This window comes from Pogona vitticeps, chromosome 5, assembly GCF_051106095.1.
Source record: "Pogona vitticeps strain Pit_001003342236 chromosome 5, PviZW2.1, whole genome shotgun sequence".
Taxonomy (NCBI): domain Eukaryota; kingdom Metazoa; phylum Chordata; class Lepidosauria; order Squamata; family Agamidae; genus Pogona; species Pogona vitticeps.
Genome location: NC_135787.1, coordinates 129,193,082 through 129,213,019, shown reverse-complemented (window position 1 = coordinate 129,213,019; position 19,938 = coordinate 129,193,082).

The window sequence follows — 19,938 nt, the reverse complement described above, 5'->3', positions numbered from 1 at the left end:
GCCTCCTGGACAATGTTACGAGCCTCTATCCAAAGTTCTTCAGGCACTCTGTCCACCAAATCTAGTTCCTTAAATCTGTTCTTCACTTCTACTGTGTATTCGTAAGGGATTTGGTTTAGATTATACCTGAGTGGCCCAGTGGTTTTTCCTACTCTCTTCAGTTTAAGCTTGAATGTTGCTATGAGAAGCTGATGATCAGAGCCACAATCAGCTCCAGGTCTTGTTTTTGCTGACTGTATAGAGCTTCTCCATCTTTGGCTGCAGAGAATATAGTCAATCTGATTTCAATGTTGCCCATCTGGTGATTTCCATGTGTAGAGTCGCCTCTTGTGTTGTTGGAAAAGGGTGTTTGTGATGACCAGCTTGTTCTCTTGACAAAACTCTATTAGCCTTTGCCCTGCTTCATTTTGAACTCCAAGGCCAAACTTCCCTGTTGTTCCTTTTATCTCTTGACTCCCTACCTTAGCATTCCAGTCCCCCAGAATGAGAAGAACATCCTTCTTCGGTGTCAGTTCTAGAAGGTGTTGTAAATCTTCATAAAATTGTTCAATTTCAGTCCTATTATAATCCTATTTCTGTGTGGTCTGTTTGCCTGCCAGCTCCTCACTCTAATGGGTAGTGGGTTGGTACAATTGTCTCCATAATAGTCTTCATATCATGAAAGGATATTGCAGTCACTATAACTCATTATGAATCTTTGTTGAAATTCGCATTATATTTAGTGATAGTTTATCACAGAGTTTTCATTCTGTTAATTCAGTGTGTTGCGTGGGTTGTCTCCGAATTTCTAAATGGTTTGTGTGACAGTGCAAATGAATTTGAAAATAAAGAAATCTATTATGGAGAAAATTATGATCACTCTTCTCATACACAGATTGATCAAACCCTCTATAGCTGTAACTGGCAGCACAATGACTTTGTAGCCACTCTTGCCCTCAAGTCAGCATTTATTTTGTTAAATGGGTTGTGCTTTAAAAACTCTGATTAGACTGTTATTATTCATTCTTTTAATAGTTCTGTCTAGTCAGAGTCTATAAACACTGCACAAGTAATTCTTCTCTCTGATTTGTACAACTCCTCACTCCTAAAATCTCAGTATGTTTGGTCTTGTCTTTTCATACTCTCATTCTAAAAATACTCATAACATGATCCTAAGAGATTATTGTATTGCTTAACTTCCACATTGGCATGAATCTGAATCTGAATTGTTAATTAAAAATGGAAAACATCATGTGCATACATAGTTTATTTGACTACTCTCGGGATGATATCCTATACTCTTATCTTGGAGTAAATCCCAATGAACACTAACAGGTTTACTTTTGAATAGACATGCATGACATTACACTCTAAGTATGATCTGTATAGTGTTGCCTGTATAATGGGAACTCAATCTAAATCAGAGCTAAATTCAGTGGGTATTAATGTAGCAGTGAATTTATTTATTTATTTATTTATTTATTTATTTATTTATTTATTTATTTATTTATTTATTTAACTTATATGCCGCCCACACTACTCAAAGGTCAGCTTACAGCATTTAAGATACAATAAAAAGGCAAAATAAAAGGGCAAAAATAATTAAAATGCAATTAAAATGTATATTCTAAAAATTGCCATCAGACCCACAGCTGATATAATTGAGAGATGTGGACTTCATTGTGAGAGGCTCTGTACAGGCTTCCTCACTAAAGTGAGTAAAATATGCAGGCAGCTGACGAGTCCCTGTGAACAATGGAGGAGCAGGTGCTTTGCAAAGGTAAGAGCTCTTAGTTGCCCATTCAAGATTGAACCAACCTGAAACACTTTGCATTACAATACAGATAGTCTGCAACATATATTGTTTATGGGAAAATTAATTTCTCTTCCTGTTGGTATGAGGCATGCAGTGAAGCTCAGACAGAACAAAGAATCCAGGGGAGGGAGATACGGTAGTTTCTGCTCAGAAAATCCTAACTCTTTGTCCCCATCAGCATTGACTTAACTCTTAATTGCATTGTCACCTACTAGGAGAAATAGTTCCATCCTGCTAGAAAATTATGCTTCCATAACATTATGATGTCTAGTCTGTTAATATTGCCATCTGCAGACATCAAGATGCAACATCTGTTCAGTGTATTTAATCTATGAACAGCTTTTTCAAGTGCACACTTAGAACCTACCTGATAGCCAATGCAATTAAGTATCTCAACAAACAGAAAACAGGATCAAATGTTACCATGCGCGAGTCAACACTTTTATGTTAAACATTTATGAAAACACAATTTGTCCCCCACCCCCACTCACTTCTGGACAAATAGACTTAAGGGAATTCTTTTTGCTATCATGATCAATTTAATATTTGCACCAGCAAACCAAAGTTCACAATCTGATAATCTAAAGTGGACACTCAGTTCATAAAAGCATCTGGCATCAGCTTTCCTAATCTTCTATAAATTGGCCGAGGGGATTTTGTAATGACTATGTTTAGCCCGTTTCCCATTTTTTCTCATGTCAAGCTTTCCTGTGGGGGCTCAGGTTCATCTCGTTTCCTTTGCCTGCTATTTAGCAACCAGTAAAAACACCAAATTGATAGACAAAATGACTAAAAAACTCATCAATTACTCAGGGAAACACAATGTTATGTTTTTTTCCCCTATTTAAGTCAAGGACACATCCTTTAGTATGTATACATTTGAAATGAAAGTCGAGGCAGATAAGAAATTGACCAGACTAATTTTTTTCCCCGAGTATTTTAATGTTGCTTAGCTTCTTTGTCAGCCCTGTCAGGAGATAACTTGCTAGAAATCTCACCTCAGTGATTGGCTCCAACAACAGGCAGCCCCATTATTCCAAACAGCATGCCTATGCAAGAAAACAAAGCTGATGGTGTGGAACTCATCACAGATAGAATGAACAACCAGAGCTTGTTAGAATTTAAATTGGCAGCTGGAATTTTGGGGGAATGGTAATCTGCTCAAGATGAAAATGGAATCCGCTAGGAGCTTCTCCTGCATTGTTGAAATAGGAGGGAATAAAAATGCAAAGGTTCCAGTGAGTAACAGTGTTCTTACTATCCTATTCCAGGTCATTACCTCCTCCCTTTTTGACTATTTGCACATTCCCCTCTCCTTTAAGGGACTGTAGCTCCATTTGACAACATGTATACAGAAACATAGAGGAAATGTGTATAGTGAAATGTAGTCCTAGTGATGAGACGCAGACTTCTTAAAACCATTTTTCCCATCATTATTTCTTACACAAAGATGTTCCCTGTAGAGTAATTAAGAGCATTAGCAAATCATCGCTATAAGGATTGCCTTAGCTTTCTGATTCCCAGCATCGACTCCTTTAGGGGTCAAGAAAAAGACATGCTTTTTATGGCTCACCCTCTCTGTTGCAGGCTTCGTAGGATTCCAGAATTTAATGTGGACTTGCTGGTAATCCATGTAGACCTTAACCTGGTTTGGTGACTTTAAAGCAGCTTCAAAGAGTTACAGAGCCACAGTCATTTTAGAACAGGAACTATGCTCATATTTTGTGTGGCCTTTCAGAAAGTGGGCATCCTAACTAATATAATCCAGGTTTTCTGGCAAGAAGCTCTTTGTGCCATTTTTAGAAAACTCTTTTCTGTACTAACTAAGATAATGTTTCTTCCACAGCTTTATCTTAATGGATCTCAAACAGAATGTAATGCTTCTATTTAGACTGACCCTTTTTGCCACGTTCCTTAGACAAGTACATTTTCTCCTTTAATCAGTTCCATCAATTCCAACCCTTAAATGAATATTCATGGCTTATAGTTCACAGCCTAAATCAAATTCATTTACAGAGCACAGAACACTCTGATACCATAATTGGCCTGTGTCTATATTGACAAAACCATTGTTCTTAGATGTGTTATGTTTGATTTAAGCTATTCTGTGCTTTCCATCTGTCCATAGATATTCTAAAGCAGTTTATTCAATCCATGTTTCATAAGCTCTGTATACAAATCAATACATTTCTATGGAATACTTTAAAAAGTCATAATTAAATATGTATCTGATTTCATTTTGTTCCATCTTGTGTGTAGAAGACTTTGAAAAATGAGGGCAGGGAGTAGCTCTGTTAACATGTTGCGGTACAAAGGCAAACACAACATATTAATAGAGTTGCAAAGTCCTTGATCCACTGAATGGTAGGAGGTGGGCAGACATCTTTTCGATATTATCTTCTTATCCCCGGGACTTATATCTGTGGTTTCACTTATCAATGATTTGCTGCAGCCCTATGTGCAATATACAAGGGTGCCCCCTTATGGGCTTTGTTCTGCTCCCTTATATGTTGGATATAAGGGTTCCCTCATATCCGTAGTTTCATGCATCCGTGGAGTCCTATTGTAGGTTCAATGGAGAGTCCATTTTTGTTGGTCAGTGGTTTTACTTCCAAGAAATGGTTCAGCTATGCTTACCCACAAGAGAAAAAGGCAGCATCACCAGAAGGGTAAGAAGTGGAGATGTGTGTCCTTAGATCTAGAATCATAAAGGGGCTATTTTGCACCGCTTCACAATATGTAGACCTCTTCTTCTCTGTTTGGCTTTTCCAGCTATCCAAATCCTCTACAGCTTTGCCCTCCACAGACTTTCCATCTCCTATCCCCAGTCTTCCAAAACTCTGTCACTCCAATTTCAGCAGGATTTATGTGGCTTAATTGACAACTTCTTCTCTAGCCACCCTTGTCCTAGCCTTTTCCGAATTTGTTGTTGTTTAATCGTTAAATCATGTCGTTAAGTCATGGCCCCATGGACCAGAGCACGCCAGGCCCTCCTGTCTTCCACTGCCACCCAGAGTTTGATCAAATTCATGTTGGTAGCTTTGATGTAACACTGTCCAACCATCTCATCCCCTGTCGTCCCCTTCTCCTCCTGCCTTCACACTTTCCCAACATCAGGGCCTTTTCCAGGGAGTCTTCTCTTCTCATGAGATGGCCAAAGCATTGGAGCCTCAGCTTCAGTATCTGTCCTTTCCAAATTACAATACCCTTTTTCTTATCAGGTTTCCCCTCCCTGTTTAAATCAGCTACCTACAGAAGGAGCTGTAGCTGCTCCTCCTATTTTGTGTTCAGGGCAACCCTCCCCCTCAAAAAGCAAAGAGGAAGTCAGAGCCTTTTCACTCCTTTCTCTGACTGGTCAGCTGCTCTTTTCCTACAGAAGCGTAATCTTTCTCTTTAGGAGGGATGCCATAGTGGTACAATGTTAAGGGAGCAGCACTCTGCTGCCAGCCTCTAGTGGGGGCAGAATTCAGACTGCCCCTGCGGAGAGCATCCTTAAAAGTGAGGGAGGCCAGAGGCGTGTTGCTATTCTCCCAATTTTGACATCCTGGGCCAAAACTGCAATTTAGTTTCCTTGTCTTCCATAACTGACCATCTGATTTCTTAACATTAGTGAACCCATGTGTGACTAAAGCAGGTGTTTCACACATCTCCTCTCTCACTGCCAACTCCTACAATTTCTTCAGCCCTTATGCAGTTTTAATATTTATTTTTTGTTATGCTTCAATGGTGTTTTTAAAAGATGCCGGTTAACAAAATGCCTTTTACTAACTTGTCAGCTATAGCCTTCAATATAGTTGCATCCATCACCATTGCTCTCCTTTGTCTCTCTTCCCATTGACTAATGTATTGTATTCTGTTTGCCTGTTTTAATTGCATTGGAATCCTTTCAGAGGCATTCAGTCAATCATCTTCTAACGGCCTGGGGAAACAAGCCACAACAATGATATTACTTTGCACTTGTAAAGCACTTTGCATAAATGCACAAAGTATTTCATTTTATTTCGGTTATCTTTACATTCCTGGGGTCGTGGGGATCAAACTCTCTCTTTCTCATTTTGCCAATGAAAGGCAGTAGCTTGACTAAAACCCTGTTCAGCCATCCTGAACCCCAATGTTGTCAGCATGGATAGAGAAGAAATGGTTGCCCTGCCCCATTGCCTGTGCACATGAACAGCGATGCATCTGAAGAGAAGTAGAATATCTGAGGCTCCTTGCTCATTCGTATAAACTAGTAGAACCTTTCTCCTCTTCAGACATGTCATGATCATCATGAAAAAAGCAATGAAGTGGACAGGTTAGCTTCCCATCTCTGTCCGTCTGAATGGCGTTAAATTTCAGAATAACTGAATAGGGCTCTAAAATCGTTAGAAAACAAGAAAAACATTATGTTTTGTTTTCCACAGAGATGGTGCTAAGAGTCTAGTTTCTTCTTGGGCTGGCCGAAGAAAGTTTGCTGCCCATGGTAGAAATGAGATGTTTCCCTGCCTGTTTTATGTACAAACTCCAGGCAAACGGAGGATTTGATATTTCTACAACTGCTAATGGGACAATGGCCTCTGCTGCAATTGAAGACAACATGGTAGGTAGCTCAGGGTCTTGGGGCAGACTGCATGGCATTGGTCTTTTAACCAATGCTGTGCTGTCACACACAGTGCTTCTGTGGTCTTTCTTTCTTTCTTTCTTTCTTTCTTTCTTTCTTTCTTTCTTTCTTTCTTTCTTTCTTTCTTTCTTTCTTTCTTTCTTTCTTTCTTTCTTTCTTCCTTTCTTCCTTCCTTCCTTCCTTCCTTCCTTCCTTCCTTCCTTTCTTCCTTCCTTCCTTCCTTCCTTCCTTCCTTCCTTCCTTCCTTCCTTCCTTCCTCTCTCTCTTCTACTTTATGCTCTGCTATCTAAAAGGAATTTACCAAAACAACAACAAACACCTTTCTTCCAGTACTTCCTTCACTGTAACTGAATGTAAACAGCACCAGCTGGCTGAGGCAACTGCTTCATCCTGCCTAAAAGGGAGAGCCAACCCTGAACTTGTTCCTAACATTCTGTTCTACAGCAAATCAACAACAACAACAACAACAACCCTAAATAAAAAACCCAAAACAAAACAAGCACTCCAGTCCAGCTTGGAAAAGGTCCTGTGTTCTTGAGATAGGATTTACAATGCATTTCTCCCAAACAATGAACTTGCCCAGACACCAGCTTTTGCACTGATGCACTCAATGGTGAACTATGAAAAAGGTTTGGACTGTACATTCCTTGATGACTCTGCTAGTCAACTGACTCCCTCCTCCCCAGTTCTGCCTGTTGGGTAGGCAGGAATCAGGTGTAAGCTTGGCGCTGCTCCATGCTGTCAGCAGGGGACAGGTATGTTGAATCAATATGCCTGACACACAAACAAACAAAAACAAAAAACAAAAAAAAACAAACCTTGCCATCTGGAAGCACCCCTTCAAATCTGTCTCTGGCTGGTTTGCAGAGCTATTTGCCAGCACTTGTTCCATTACAGACTTGGCCCAACTAAGCTGCGAGGCATTTACTGAAAGTTCAGAAGAGGCCAGGAGCAGAAAAATCCAATTCGAATTAAACATGATCCTCAACAAGGCTCTTGTGATGGAAATCTATTTACCCTGCTACCATACTTTTACTTAAATGGAGATTATACGCTCCACAGAGTTGCATGCTTGCTTTTCTCCCCACACCTTTTCTTTCCTTTTTCAAAAAATAAGAATAAGAATCAGAATTAATTTAGGCAGGCTGTGAAGCACAACACAGGCATGCAATGCTAAAAGGTGACACTAAACTAAATCCTTGGGTAACCATGCCGGCTGAGGGGTTCTTAAATGTGCAATAAAAATATTATTTTTTTTTAAAAAAAGATCTCCCCATATTGTCTCTCCTGCAAAGGAAAGAGCAGGTTGTAGTTTTGATCTGAAAAACAAATTTTAAAAAATATTAAGCAAAGCAATTATCTCTCTTTCTCTGCCTATTCTTCCTTTACTCAGTCAACTTAGGCCACAGACTGGTTCTGTTTTAGGGGCTGGGGAAAGGTGCAGCACTACTGTTCATGTGCAGCTTGAGCCTCAGTTTTACTGGTGGCATGGTTTTCTTCCTGCCCAACTTCTTCTGTCAGATTTTTGCTGTTTTCCTGTGTTGTTCCAACCAACCAGCCAGGACTAGTAGTCACACAATGCTGGGCCTGACTTTGAGAGAAGACATGTGAAGAATGGGTCAACGAAACACTAATAGTATGGTCCAAATAATAGAGAGTGACTTGCAAACAACAGGCTAGTCGCAGGTACTTTACAAACTTCTACAAACTCCCAAGGGTGTGACAGAAGGGTCCCATAAACCTTGACAGTATTCTTGTATCTTCATACATGGAGTGATGGATTACAGAGCCCTCCAAATGTTGCTGAGCTGCAGTTCTCCTCATCCTGTATAAACTCAGCCAAGATTTTTTAAAAAATTAATTCTCTTCAGTTTATTTATTTATTTATTTACAATATTTTTAGCCGCACCATTACTAGTGGCTTCTGGGCGGCGTACAACAATATTAAAACTTAAAAACATTAAAATAGACAATATAAAATATTGTTGGTTGTTCTGGATTTTTCGGGCTCTTTGTTCTTGGTTTTTCAGGACAGGTTGCTGTCCTCTGAAGATGCCGGCCACAGAGACTGGCGAAATGTCAGGAAGAACAACCTTCAGAACACGGCCAAAGAGCCCGAAAAACCCAGAACAACCATTAGATCCCGGCCGTGGAAGCCTTCGCAAATATAATATAAAATATCCTATATTAAAACAATTCTTAAATGTTAATATTAATAAGTCCTGCTGCTCATATGGCCAGCTAGAGAATACTGTTTAATTAAAATGCTGGCTAAACAGAAAGGTCTTTGCCTGGTGCCAAAAAGCCAAAAGTGTTGGAGCCAGGCAGATCTCTATAGGGAGGGCATTCCAAAGTTGGGGGGCAACAGCTGAGAAGGCCCTATTTTGACATGCCATCCCCTCACCTCTTTCAGGGATGGCACCTTCAGAAGGGCCTCCTGGCCTGATCTTAGAGGACGGGCAGGCTCATATGGAAGAAGGTGGTCCTTTAGGTAACCACGTCCTAAGCCGTTTAGGGCTTTATATGTCAGAGTAAGCACTTTGAATTGGACCCGAGCAGCAACCGGCAACCAGTGTAAATTTTTCAGAACCGGCGTGATATGAGTCCATGCGGCGGCACCACTTACCAGCCACGCAGCCCGGTTCTGTGCCAGTTGCAGTTGCCAGACCGTCTTCAAAGGCTGCCCCACGTATAGCACAATGCAGTAGTCCAGTCTGGTTGTTACCAGTGCATGAGTGACTGTTGCTAGGCTCTGCTCATCTAGGTAAGGGCAAAGTTGATATATTCTCTGTAGCTGTAAGAAGGCACCCCTGGACAAAATATCTGGAGGGCCACAAGTTGCCCACGTCTACTCTAATTATACTTTTCATTCTTACACTACTACCCTGTAAATGAAGAATTTTGGTTGTATTACAAAGGCAAAAACCATATTCAGACGTGGGCCTAATTTGCTCTAAAGATCTTTGGTGCTACTAATGTCCCAGGCACGCAAAGTTCTCATTCAGTGCATAGCACTTGGGAATAAGGCTCATTGTAAGTCACCAGCGCACAGACAGAGTTCTGACTCCTATCCTCTGAAGATGCTGGCCACAGAGACTGGCGAAATGTTAGGAAGAAAAAAATTCAGAACACGGCCATGCGGCCCGAAAAACCTACATCAACTCATTGTAAGTTGTTTGGGAGTAAGGATGCCCAAGTATTTTGAGCTGAAGTGTTTGCCATATGTAATAAGATTTTCTTTCGAAGAAGCCTGGAAATCTGCCTGCAGTGAACAGCCACTGTGTGACATTTCAAGTAAAGATAGACATTCTTATTTCAAAGCAGCCTCAATTGTTTATAGGGAGTGATTTCCTACCATGTGGTATAATGTAGAACTCAAGATAAGAATTTTGTTAAGTTCCAAGTGGAAAATTTGTAAAATAGATACATAAATTTTAAAAATCTATTGCCCAAATTCCTTGACACTCTTTTTTTTTTGTTGGTACGTGTGTGTCTCTGTATGTGCTGGCTGTTAACTTCAATTCAGATATAACAATTTTTCCTCCTGCACTTTTTGATGTTGCTGTCATGCTTAACAGATGGTGCCTTTGTAATATTGCATCCGTCTTTCTGGAGGAGTGCTTGGTGCATGGCCAAGTGGCTTAGCTGTTATAGTGCTCTCCTTTAAAGCTTTACATTTAAAATTATTGACATATTTGCTGTAACAGGCTAGCTTGAAAGGCAAACATTTCACAATAAAAATATTCATAAAGCAATTTGGGTTTGGGTGCTCGGGCTAAGAAAAAGGAGGGGAGGTGCCTCAGATGTCTGTTTACATAATCTGCCATTTGTCTGTTATCTGAAACATTTTCTAAAGCAAAATTACAGATAGCAAATGGAATTGGAAATGTCAATGTGTGAACTAATCTTAGGTAAAATGCAAAAAGTTTCACTTAGCCTATTGTATGAAGCAGCCAGCAAATGGTACTTTTAAAGAGGCACAATTACAGTTTGCCTTGAGAAAGAGGAGGTAACTCCTTTCCATTGTACTTGAAGTGAAGTACAAGAATATAGTACATTTTACTGAAAGGGTTTGCGCCTGTCCCCTAAGGGAGTTTAAGACTACAGAGCACATGTTCTTCACTTGCCCACATTACAAGGTGGCCCGTAAGGAGATCATCACCTCACTGATCCCAAAATAAAAAATAAAATAAAAATCTGATTGTTCAGAAGAAAAACCAGACTTTAGAGCTTCTGCTTTCTGATATAGACCCCAAGATCACCTACCAAGTAGCCAACTCAGATACTCAGGTCTCAGAAATTCTATGGTAAGTAGATATTAGATTTTTAATTGTCATTTAATGCTAAATGTCTTTATGAAGTACTTGGAATTTTGGAAATTTAAAAGGGTTTCCCCCCTGTGTGATTTGTTTAAGGATCATAACAATAAACTAACTGACTGAGAAAATGTATCTTTCCTGTGAGCCCTGCCAGCCTCTCATTTGAGAGGAGGTAGTTCCTTTTCCATCTTGACTCCATGCTCAGAAAACTACTGTCTTTGAACGAGATAGCATGTATTGAACTTGGAAGGGGTTGAATAGATATGGAACAAATCCTAGAGTCACTTCCCTGCACTGGTTCCCGCCTTCTTGTCACAGTTCCACCCACAAGGGGAGTCACCATTACCGTCAGTCTGGTCCCATGGCCATGCTGACTATGGGTTCCTGTGAGTCATGGTTTCATATTTTCCCCCCAAGCTGTGTTTGTAAAGATGTCTCATTTGGTTCTTTGCTTGTAAATTCAGTCCAGTTTTGAGGATCCCGTGGCATACAGATATTCTGCTGAATTCACTGCTAGGTCAGCTCTCTTGTTCCTCACCCATTCTAGAAAAGGGCTGCCTGTCTCTCCCCCCCCCCAAAGTGGTACTTTTGTGTTCCTTCATTATCCATCTTATAATAGAATTCCAACAATACATATTTTTTAGAACATTTGCAAGACAGTTTCAGGAGTTGTACGTTATTTCCCATTTTATAAACATTTTACTGAGAAGGAGGCTTCATTGATCCGAAGTGGACTTACATTTGAGGAGACATAGATAGGACAGTACTGGCAGCACATTTTGATAGTGACATTGACACTAGTCAGTAAATACATCCCTGGGTGCAGATTTCTCTTAACAGTTTTTCCTCCAAAGCTCAGCCTTTGAGGGAGGGCAGAATTTGTTCATCCCAACAAATTCAGTTTGTAATGACCTTCCCAAATCTAAATGCTTTCAGACTGACACACATCCACATGCACAAAGACACAGGAAAATAGTTCAGTTGGTTCTTGGAACTGAGATTGGGATAAGACTGAAAATCTTCCCTGAAGGAGGCAGCTGCAGTCATGGCAAAGAAGGACAGATGGACCCACCATCTTGTTCCTCCATCTTTCTTTCCTCTGTTCTCTCCTCACCCCCATTCCTTTCCTATGCTTTGTAAATTGCAGGTGATGGGGCAGCAGTTTCCAAGCTGCTTTGGATACTCCTGAAGGTGAGAGAAATTCCTACTATCAAGAGTTTAAGGATTTTCTGCTCCTCACTGTGTGCTATTAGTAACACCTGTTTCTGGCCTGAGATTCTGGAAAGCTGCTGCCTGTGAGAGCAGGCTATACTTGATAGTCTGACCTAGTATAAGGAATCCTGATGACCATCATTCCAAAGTATATTTGAAATGTTTGCAGTTTTATATCAAATGGAAACATGGAAAACGTATCTTTTTAAAAATGGACCCTTCCTTTTGAAGTTACAGAATATTCAATGCATTGGTTGGTAATTAAGCCCCAATTAATTTCACAGTTATTTAGGCACTGTTTCTACCTTCCAAAAATGCAAAGCATCAAATTCATGGTTTAGGAAGATAATATTCACATATATTAGGAAAGCTATTTTCTAGTATTTACATTCTAACACTGAATTTGATTTTTTTTTTAAAGTAGCATATAAGCATTATTTTAAAAATGAAACCTAAAAAACAGGTTTATCTTCCACTAGACAGCCATTGCTATTATATGTCTTTGCAATACTTCTTTTTTGGGGGAAAATGCTGCATGTCATTCCTACAGGCTATTATTGTAAGCTATCACCAGCATGAGGGCTAGCTGAAATGTTCGCTCCCATAATGGACCTCTTTCATAAGTTTTATTAAAAAAGAGGGGAAAGGAGCCCATATATAATGGCAAAGTTACTTGGGGAGTTCAGCAGAGCTATTAATATATAAGCTATATAGATCCATAAAACATTCGAAACAACACGGGCAATATCTTTCTCTCTGGGAGTAAAACACATTTAAACATTTTAATGGTGGTAAAATGAGACTGCATTTCAAATACTTGATAGCCTCAGTGGATAGAGAATTCTGACTTTCTTAGCCTAAAAGATCAGTTTCAAGGGCTAGCAGTTATTTGTGGGTTGGGGCACAATTATTTTACTGTGCAATTGGCCACCCCCAACTCCATCAGCGTCTCCATCTTTATTATTGCTTAATTAAGAAGGCCCAGATTTAGTTCTAGTGGTACAGAGCACCTAGAGGTCCTAAAGCAGTTAGGCCAGTAGGCAAAAAGGAAACAAACCGACACAGCACCAAAATGAGAGCACATGAAAAGGAGGGGTAGTGAGAATACCAATTTGCGTAAAATTACATTCTTTAGTTTGTAGCTACAGATACAAAATGAGAAGTGATTTTTATAATGTAAACAAAATTACAGTGTATCTCAATGAAGTACGTATAGAATATGATTTCCCTGTGACTTGTGTGCCTTTAACATCTGCTGTACAATTGATGATCAGTGTTGAGGTCACTTGCCTCCCACCTTATGGTTCTTCACTTTTCAGTCATACCTGGACTGGGCAGCCCTTCAAATGGAAAATATCTTCAATTGGATTATCTTCTGACAGCCCTTCTAATGGAGAACTAAAACAGGACATGCAGCCCACTTGTGGGACTCTGTTCCAACTCATGTCTGTCAAACCCTTTCATTACAGGGCTTAAAGTGCCCCAAAAGAATCACCTGTTTTATTTGGTCACAAACCAAGTGTCCCAAACTGAGACATAAGACTCTTCCAGATTGTTAATGTTGACATGCCATTTTTATCATGGCTTTTTACTATGCTTTTTTGTATTTTGTATATACTGGTCAAAATCGTATTTCACAACTATGTGCATGCAACTTGAGGATGTATCCATGTTATTTGTGCAAGCACAGAGATAGAAGTGCTATCCCTGAAGCAGTTCTGCCAGCACATTACACAACTTGTCATGCCGGAGGATGTTTCTGGATAAGAAAAAGGAGCTCCTTAGTACCAGTTGGGTTATGTGTGTGTCTTTAATTGTAGTCAAATCATAAAAACAAAGTTTAAAAGGCACAGACAGAATGCCCAAACAAAATGAAAACAGACCACTAGATCTGGATTTGGACCTTCTTAATTTAGCATGAGTTGCACTATGTATATTGCATTGCCAACAATTTATAGATTTATTCAAGCCTTTACTGAAAAGTCATGATGTTTAGCATACTAAATCATATTGGTTTTCCACATTGATTTAATAAGTGGATCCAAAAGTGCAGGAGATGCAGAGGCACTCAAAACTATCGCACTCAGTTGTCAGTAAAAGCTGAAATTCTAAATATTGCCATCAATACAAGCTGGTAAATTATACCCAAATCTCACCTTAGAAAACAGGAGAAATTCATTGTCATGGCCAACAGATTAACAGCAAAACTCCCCTGTCCATCCATACCTTCCACAAGAAAGTTTTCTTCCCAGTTTTAAATTCTGGGTTGTCTCTTGAGAAATATTTAACATAGAAAGATGGATAAAATTTTAATTGTTATGATAGTATACACCATGGGTCTCTAACTGCTCAAACAGTAGAGATGACTAAAACCTGCTCTCAACATGTTGCTTCTAAACACTGCTCATTCCAGAAAGGGTTATGGAGTAGGCAATTCCAAAACAACTCAGGAGAATAAGCTGGAGACCAACAGGAAGGCCCCCTGGTATAGACTAAAATTAGAAGAGCCACATTCCCCTCATTAGATGAAAGCTGCATCCTCTTTAATTAGATATGTGGAGATGAAAAATCTTATATACATTTCAGTATTAACTGCATTAATATGTTTAATGGAAGGCAATTCCCTGAGGAATGTAGGCTATCAGAAGAAGAATATTCATTCTTAGTGTGTTCCACTTGCCTCACAGGGTCAAATCTAGATGTGGCTATCTCTCCAAATCCAAAGATGTTTGTTTGTTTGTTTGTTTGTTTGTTTGTTTGTTTGTTTGTTTGTTTGTTTATACCACACATTGCTACTCTGGGTGATGTACAACAAAAGTAAAAATCATAAAAGCAACTCCTGTGGCAAAGCAGTCCACAGGGAAGGTGCACAGCTGAGAAGGCTCAGCTTCTGGTTGTTGTTTTCTGGTTCTCTCAAGCTGTTAATACTCATAGCTGTATGGTCTATGAATATGTTTGTTAAAATCTAGTTTGGTTATTTCTGAAAGATTCCCAGGAATTAATATTCAAAGATAGGTATTTATCTGGGCACCGGTGATACAGCCAGTCAGCAAATACAGACCATGATCTTTGATTTCCCACTGGCATCAACTTTGATTCCTGGCCGATTGATAAAATCCTCAGATGAATCTCCAAAAATACTGTCTTTACTGGAGACAGAACGTACATTGCGGATTCAGAAATAAAAAGCAAATAAAAAAGTATTAATTTGCATAAGATACTATTTTAAATTTGGCAGAATCGGGAGGAAAGCCACTTATATCAGGATTCTGTTTAATAAAACAAGCCAAGTGTTCCAGTTCCTCTGAAGGGCAAACAGTGCAGAAAAGGAACTATTTGCATTGGCATGTATGGGCAAATCCCACCTTCTGTGAAGACACATTGTTTAGCTCAAGTTTCACTTTTGAACAAAGATCTGGTGTTAGTGTGGTAGCGAGTATAGTAAAATTTAATTGATCATTCTAGATAGTTCCCCTCTTTATTCTGGATTTCTTAAAAGCTTTTCTTCCTTACATCGGAGAAACTAAAATGGATTAATGCTATATAATTATAGCATTTCATAGTTTTATTATAGGAACATGTAATATGTATACTCACTAGCCAGCAGCGGCTAACAGGAACAACATTCTTGTGGGTGAGTAGCAATAGCCAATAAAACCACAAAAGCTATTAGCCTGTACAAAAATTCAGTAGTCTTTTTCATTTTCTTTTTAAAGCTAAGAACAATTCCTCTTGCTTAGTCCTTCCATCACTCACCTCCATGCAAATCTTTTCCCAGTGGCAATCAAGTGGGTCCTTAAATAGAGAATAGGCGTAAGAACCATTTGTGTTTCAAATGTCAGCTGTGGAGATGTTTTTCCTATTCCAACATGGTTGTAAGAAAACTGAGGCCCACAGGGGAACATGATTCTTGGGTTTCCAGAGCCTGGAAATGTTTCCCCTTTTTGGACTGTAACTCTCAGCAGTCATCCTGATTTCTTTGGCAAGTATGATGCCACATGAGCCCTCATTTGAGGGAGAAAGGGAATATATAAATTGTGTAAATACATTTATGCAGCAGAGAAACAGGGTGTAGGTAAAATGCTATATATAGCATATAGCATATGCAAGGAATAGGAAAACAAAAAGAAGGTGATTATGTAATGCAGAGTTCTCCAACCCCTGGTCCACGGCCCGGTGCCGGTCTGTATCCTGCGCCCGACCGGGCTGCAGAGAGAGACCTCCCACCTGCACACACTCCCCCCACAGCCTGTTTGCACCTGCGTGTGAGCACCTGCGCGCCTGCATGAGCACTGCACTGCCCTTTGTGCATGCAAACAAGCAAGTGCGTGCACCTTCATGCATGCGCACGAGGGCTAAAAAGGTTGGGGACCGCTGATGTAACACATTATGCTTCCCTCTGTTGTAGCCTCAGAATCTATGGGAATAACATCAAAAACTTTAAACTGCTACATCACTTAACCAAATCTATTCCTTTAATTTAGCTTCAAGTGGTAGGTGCCAGTCATTTTTTAAAGTTTTGTTGGTCCTCCACTCTGAGATGTAAACAACACATATCTTCATCTAGCAGTACTTTCCACATATGTTTATCATGGCCCATCTCAGGTTTATCAGAGTAGAATGATCATAGCCACTGTAATCAGGAGGAGTAACAGATAAATTGGGATGAGGAACCTGCATCCTTCCTAATATTGTTGGACCACAATACTCAGTAGCCCTTGCTGAAAAATCTAGGGAAGAATCATGAATAGAGATGGGCACAATTTAGAAAATGTTGATTCATTTTGATTTATTATTCATCAAGGTAGACCACAAATCACAAATTTACGTATTTTTCCCAATAAATCAATTTGTCAATTTGTTTTTGCTTTTAAAATGGTGTAAAATAGCCCTCCAAGCACTTAGAGACACTAAATTCATAGAAGAGCTTCTCCTGACTTTCTTCTACAAGTCCTGTAAACTTGGTGAAGTTTGGATTTCGGTGTCTGAGTTATAAGCCCTCAAAAGCACCCCCCCGGAAAGAGACACCAAAATTGCAGAGAAGCTTTCCCTGACTCTCCTCTACAATCTGGACAAGTTTGGTGAACATTGGGTTTCAGGCATCTAAGTTATACACCCACAAAGTGGGTCATCGCCCCGCCCCCCAGGAAAGTGTCTTTTAGCAGCTGGCTTGAGCAAAGCTAATCTTCACCAAATGTGGAAGGATTCTAGAAGCTTCTCTGCAATTTTGGTGTCTCTAGATTCTTGGGGTACCATATTTTATAGCCCAGTGAATCAAAAATCGCTAAACATTTGTTGATTCGTATTTGTTGGGGGCATCAATTCAGATGAACACGAATTGATGAATTAGTGATTTTTAAAATTAACTTTGCCATTATTTTTTTATTTGTGCCTATCTCTAATCATGAAACTTGGAGCTCACATACATCTGGTTGATAGATGGAAGAGTCAAAGTGTGATGTTGGCTGCTTGGTAATACTAGATCTGATCAAAGCTTCATAGAATAACTAACACAGATTTAAAAGTAGAGTGGAGCACAGGATTAAGTGCAGAACAGCCTCATGCTCTATGGGATCAGATAGCAGTGTGTGACAGTGTGTATGATTTGTTTAATTTATTTATATAAATTCATATGTATGTTAAGGGATAATCAGAAATAATAGGCAAGATCTAACACCAGCAGAATTGGATTGGTTCTATTCAGTGTCAGCTGAATCTGGCCTTTTACCCCTTCTGCCTCCTGCCTCCTGGGGACTTAAAACATCGGATGTTTCCTGGCCCTCCAGTGCACTTTTTGTTTTGCATTCACGGATGTGGGGCTACAGGAGAAAAAAGTAACGGAAGCATTAGTGTGGCAATCCAGGCAGGGATAGGGGAAGCATTAGCACCCTGATTAGGTGGATCCCAGCTGCTGGCCATTTGTTTCCATTCTTTTAGATGGAGAAGGCTGGTATTTCACATACAGAGTTTCCACATCATTGTGTGCAAAAGGATGTGTAACTTTCTATTGAGTTATGCATTTTCATTGTCTGGTTTGGAGAGGATTCATTTCTTTAGAAGAAGTTTGAGCTATCTGATGATTGTGCTTACTTCAATGTGGGGCTGCTCTACCCCAAGGGTTTTCATCTCCCAGAAATCTTAATTAGAGTTTTCTCTAACGGACATCCAACTAATCTGCTGAATCTTGTTCCTCTGTACTTATATAATTTTTAAAAAGAAGTGCTGACAAGCTACTTGTGCTTGGCAAATGTGATAATTAATGAATCTGGATTTTCATATAATGGTCTTAGGTTCACTGGTAAGTATGAAATAAATGGTTGCTGGTCAGAATCAGAATAAAATGTGAATATATTAGAAATTAAATATTTAAAATGTTTGAAAGTAATAAATGTGCATAAATGGTATTTCCTACTTAGAAAAAATGAAAGTATTAAGGAACAGGGTTATATTGATTTTAACCAAATAAACATAATCTTCTTTAGTCCACAACTTCCCTAGAAAATATCTTTAGAATTTGTTAGCTTTTCCACACTTCAGAGGCACATTGATCTGGATTATATGATGCCTTCCCCTTGGCATGTTCCTACACATGCTAAGGAAGGAAGATTATGTTATACTCTCCTGATTGATTTGGTAGGTATGCTTGCCCCAGTTGTGGACTAGTCCACATCTTAGACTAGCATTTAAACAGGACCTGGAAAAAAATTTTTTTTCTTGCACTCCACGTCCTATGGCTAATGACTGTGTTGGTTCGAATGCAGCTTTTCCAAGCTCTAGATTGAAAAATGGCAGACATGCATAGGTCCAAAAAGCATAATGGGTATATCATAGAACAGCTGCATCCTTTCCACTCTATTCAAACAGTGTGCTTTCATGTCCTAGTCTAGGAATGTCAAACGCGAGACAGTCAGATAGAGTAGGAAGGTGCAATCCTGTTTATCTGCAAGAAATAAAGATCAGAAGAAGGGTAGTGTCTCAAGCAAGCCATTTTGCCTCTCATGCTGATAGGAGCAATTCTGCCTGTCATTCCATTTCCTCATTCAGGAATTCATACCCCAGCACAGGTATAAGATTCGCAGCCATAGCTGAAAGTACTCCATACAGTAGTCTTCTCACAGATCAACTGGATGTTCTGAAAAATGGAACAATGCTTAATTAAGGTCAAGCAAATTCTCACTGGTGTGCTTTACTACCTGCTACTTCACTGTTCTTTAGGGACTGCTATTGTGACCACTTCAATAAATGGTAGCGGCAGGAAAGTTCTTGATGTGCCAGCTGTGAACCTATGGCCTCCTAGTTCTGTGGGGACACACCCCATTTTCAGCTTTTGGCGTAATAACATTAGATCTTGCTTTTCAAAGGTTTGCTTTGAAAAATAGAAACAGGAAACTGAAATGTACAGGCTGCATTTGCTTCCTCATTGCCACCCATGCAAACAGGATCTCAGAGCTGCCAAACGCTGTGACAGCTGAAATCCATAAGGAATCAAGGGATCAAGCAAGGGTGATCAGATTGGAGAATACCTCTCCTTGAATCCATGTTTCTCACAAAACAATAGGTGAAAGCAGTGACTGCCTGTTTTGTCTTGTATGTTTGGTTCTATAAAACAGTTGGAGATTCACTTTAAAAATAAATCATGAAAGTGTGGAATCCAAGCCAATTGCTAATCTAATTGGGCATTGGGCTGGCTTGCCTAAAATCCAGGTAAATCCTGGCCAACCATTTTTTTAATTTGTAAATTTGTGATTTGTATTATTGCCTCATTATATTTATTCCTGATTTATTGAAAAATTGTTAGTAACTCTCAATAACTCTTTTTAATCTGAAGAGCAAGCAAGCAAGAAACTTGCATATCATTTCTGTGGAAACATCTATAAAGTATTGGTGGTAGACATGGTGGTAGCGCTGCATAAGGTTAGATGAAGCTTCAGCCTCTTCTCACTCTACAGTCTAGCACTTTACCTTTAGGTCAAGAAATCCTAATCAGGCCCTGCCCTTTGAGGTACAATTTC